The sequence below is a fragment of the Priapulus caudatus genome, unplaced genomic scaffold (assembly GCF_000485595.1).
Source record: "Priapulus caudatus unplaced genomic scaffold, Priapulus_caudatus-5.0.1 Scaffold459, whole genome shotgun sequence".
Classification (NCBI taxonomy): domain Eukaryota; kingdom Metazoa; phylum Priapulida; class Priapulimorpha; order Priapulimorphida; family Priapulidae; genus Priapulus; species Priapulus caudatus.
This window is the reverse complement of record NW_014577520.1, coordinates 302,402-306,558: the sequence shown is the minus strand read 5'-3', so window position 1 is coordinate 306,558 and position 4,157 is coordinate 302,402.

Below are 4,157 nucleotides of genomic sequence, written 5' to 3'. Positions count from 1 at the left end.
AGTGTGTTAGGGTTAGGGTTAGGGTTAGGGTTGGGCTTAGGGTTAGGGTTTTTGCATCATTCCTTGATATACGGAAATTCTGTGCATCAGTTGATGATACACAGAAATCTGTGCATCACTTCGTGATACCTAAGGTGCCTAAAGTGGATTTGCACCCATTTTATGTATATATTTGTATTGTTATTTATGCGTTGATAATTATACAAATTACAATCTAGATAAAGAATATTAACGCTATAACAATTACGAAATTCGTGGCAATTTAACATGAGGCACATAATAATTCAAATGAACAATTTATGGTTTAACGATAATAGTGTTCAAATTTGTAACTGATACTATCCGTGATTATGATAGACCGTTAGCATTTCCTTTTGGAATAGAAATGGTACAACGATGAGGGCCGAAAATGAATTATTCCTACCGCAATAACATTTACGAATGTAGTTTTCCCTGAGTATTGAAGGCCAACAAGCGTTAGCTCCATCTCTTCTTTCCAGAAGAGGCTCTTAAACCAGTCTAGAAGTCTATTTATAAGCGCAATCATTTTTGCTGAAAAGGTTAATTTACTAAATTTTCACAGAAAGTTGCAATGTTTTGCTCGCCGCTCCACCACTATTCTGCGACGTACAGACAGAGAATGTCATGTGACTCGACCACTTCCGGGTCGCCCTGAAACTCCTACTTCCGATTTAGTACATCCGGGTACTTTTTGTGAAACGCGTAAATATTCGCGTAAAAAACGCGTAATGTTATACAAACGTATGGTATGGAATGCAAACGCTGATCTAATGCATAGTAACCAGTGGCGTATCCAGCATAGGGCGGAGCCGGCATACGCCCCCCCCCCGTTTGCAGGCCCAGAAAAAAATCAATAAACCCCGGCCGGAGCAGTGAATTTTCTCAAGGTGAAAAAACCTGGCTCTCAACATTTGTTGACAACAGTTGGAGACTGTGAATCTCCCGTGGCTCGAATGACCACGTAAAATGGCGGTCCCGTCTCCAGTACTATGTATCCGTTATTGTTGGCAGCAAGCAAATGCGTGATATTGTATGATACAAGCACACGCACGCACGCACGCACGTGTACGTACACACGCACGCACACACGCACGCACACACGCACGCACACACTCATGCACGCACGTGTACGCGCACACGCACGCACGCACGTGTACGCGCACACGCACGCGTGCACGCACGTGTAGGTACACACGCACGTGTACGTAACTATCCCCTCCCCCTGACTACAACTATCCCCTCCCCGTGACTGCAACTACCCCCTCCCCATGACTACAACTATCCCCTCCCCAAAACTACAACTACCCCCTCCCCCTGACTACAACTATCCCCCTCCCCATGATACCCCCTATTCATGACTGCGACTATCCGCGCTCCATGACTGCATTAACCCCTGCCCACGACTGTAACTGAACAGCAGGGCCTCTTGGACTTACACGACTGCATTAACCCCTCGGCAGTAGCGTTCCCACATGCTTCGGAATCGCGGTTGTCCACCGATGTCCCACAACTGAAACACAAAGGCCGGCACCGTGCGTGTTACTCTAGTGCAGACTACGCGCCTCATGCAGTGCCATCTACACAGCGATGAGATTGAGAGAGTGCATACTGGCTTACACGATCGCTGTCACGCCGCGGCAGTACCGCTCCCACATGCTCCTGAATCGTGGCTGGCCACCTATATCCCACAACTGAAACAATAGAACGTTAGCCACGTACGTACGTGTGCGACATCCGTACAAACAGATTTAGTATCATCGCCCGAGTGATTATAGGTAATCCTGCGCGCTGATTGGTCGAGACCTAGGTGAATATATTTCGATAATCACCTCTAGGGTTTACATTGTAGTGGTGCCAAAAATGGCGGCTAGATTTGTAAATGTTACGGAAGCCGAAATTGACTTATTTAAAGAAAATGCTGTCCCCAAAAGTACCAAAGATGTGACAAAATTTAGAGTTAAACTATTTAAAGGTAGGTAGTTAAATTCAAGCTTATATTGGTTTTTGTTACTCTAATTTCCAACAGATGGCAGGCACTACCTAATTAGAAATTAAACAGGGACAGTCTATAGTACCCCAGTCATACATGAACTAAAGAATACAATTCTTTACCGTTGATTCGAACGTGAAATTAGGAGTTTTGAGACTCAGTGTAAATTCGGGGCTAAAGTCTGTTTGTTTTTCGTTTTCCTAACGGTATATGCTGAGTTTGTTGGGACAAAATTTGCCAAAATGCAACAATTTGAGTTACCACAAAACGGTTGCCGACACTTGTTTACATCTAATTTTACGAAACGTTTTGTCAACAGAGTGGTTTCAGCACTTAGTTCTTTGATTTATTATTTTATTTACTCGGGCAATGATACTAAAACAGTTATTCGCCTCAGGCTTGGTGAATCTTGTTGAATAATCCCTGTCTCGGGGATTATTCAACAAGATTCACCTCGCCTGCGGCAAATAACTGTTAAATATCCAGAATGCTACTCCTGGCATTTCCCTTAGGGCAGTGTGTTAGCCAGAGACCCGTCTACCCGTCTTTTGGACGGCCTATTCTTGGATGAGATGGATGAAATTTGATAGAGACGGTATGAGGGCAGCCCAAATTTATATCAACAGTGCTTATAAGAATATAAAATCATATCAGATTCCTGCCTTTTTGGCATTTCAGACTAAATTTCCTCCATTTTCAGGTAAGGCCCTCCTCCCTAGGGTGCTTCGCTCAGATGGTGAGACACCCTGATTTTTTTTCCTGGCTAACACCCTGCCTTTGGGAATTCATCTTTGCCTTTTGGCAGTCACGCAGTTAAACAAACTCTTGGGAATGGCTCTTTATGAAGGCCACGTTTGCTATTTCCCTCGAGTAGCAGTCAGTACAGGTTTGACTGTTTAAATATACGAGGAGTGCATTAATAGCAGGAATATAACATGCCGAAACAATGGCCGGTCCACATTTACTAGACTTAGTGATCCATTATGCAGAATTCATTAAAAGTGAATTCAAATGCTACCATAAACATTTAACAAGCCTTGTCCGCAGTGGTTTTTCGTATACATGACCGCAACCTAGAGATATAGACTGAAATGTACGACAAGGTTTCCGATAATGCCAGTCGCAATATAGCATACGACTCCCAATGCGAACAACGGGGGGGGGAGGGGGTGCACAGAGCTGTCCTATGATTCGCCAGAGAACCTCCTTACTATTTGTGATAAGCCGAGCTAGGTGCCAGTGCAATTAGACAATTATTTTATTCTACACACAGTTTGTACAAATGGAAGGAACTATGACAAACCTCACAATACATTTGGGTATATATCACTGGATTGTCATCCTGTATGTGAAAAATTAATTGAGCAAGGGGTTAATTAAATGTTTCAGGTAACATTTGAATGTGTTTACCGAGTAGACCAAGAATAGGATATGTGTAGTTTCTTTTATTTTGGTATGTATTATTCTTAATAATAGTGACTGTATATATATCGCTTTATTATGGGACACTTTTCAAACATTCCCTGAAAAAATGGCTTCTGTAAAACTGTTAATAAATACAATTTTGTGTTTTACGAGCTACATAGAGATAAACTTTAAGATGACCCGCCAAGCTCAAATTGTATAATTTACATAATGACAACAATTTGCAAATTTAACCATATATATACTTTTTTTAAATGCAACAAAATATTTTACAAAACCTTTACTTGATAAGATACTTATTTAGCTGCTAAAAATATAAACTCAGGACTCGTTGGACTTTTTTCAGGGGTAAAGGCAATGTATGAAGTGCCTTGTGCACATTACTCTTTTCAAATGAATAACAAAAAATAGTAAGTACGATACAGTAAATTAATCCTAAAAGACAAACAGAAACAATGTAACATATGTTTTACAAATGTTGCATGAATTAGTCAGCGAGGCTAGGCTGGGGGTTGTTTTAGTGATAGTCTATGTAGACAGAGCGTCGCGCATCTTGTGCGGCTAGATTGATTTTATAGGGAGAATGATGAACGTGTTTTAGGTCGGGCGTTTCTAGGGTCATTGTGAAATGGAGATAGGACGCGGTCTAGGAGAACGGGTGACATGTGTGCTCAGGATGTAGGAGTTTTGGGGGTAATATCTAGGTTAGGAGAGATTGAGG